Here is a 221-nt window from a genome sequence, read left to right on the forward strand (position 1 = left end):
GGACCGTTTTCGGGTGTCACAATTCCCTCTGTATCTCAAAAACGAAGAGGAATTAAGTCGTCAAATTTCACGGTCAGTTTGCTTTTTGCTACCTTGAAAACATTTTAAAAGATCGGCTTTCGAAAACAAGCGGTTTGGCAGGTTCACAAATGCCTTGTCGGGCCCGAAAAATTTTCGGGACTTTCGAGAAACGGGCACCAGGGCCGTAGCCAATATGAGTG

The sequence above is a fragment of the Montipora capricornis genome, chromosome 7 (genome assembly GCF_036669925.1).
Source record: "Montipora capricornis isolate CH-2021 chromosome 7, ASM3666992v2, whole genome shotgun sequence".
NCBI lineage: Eukaryota > Metazoa > Cnidaria > Anthozoa > Scleractinia > Acroporidae > Montipora > Montipora capricornis.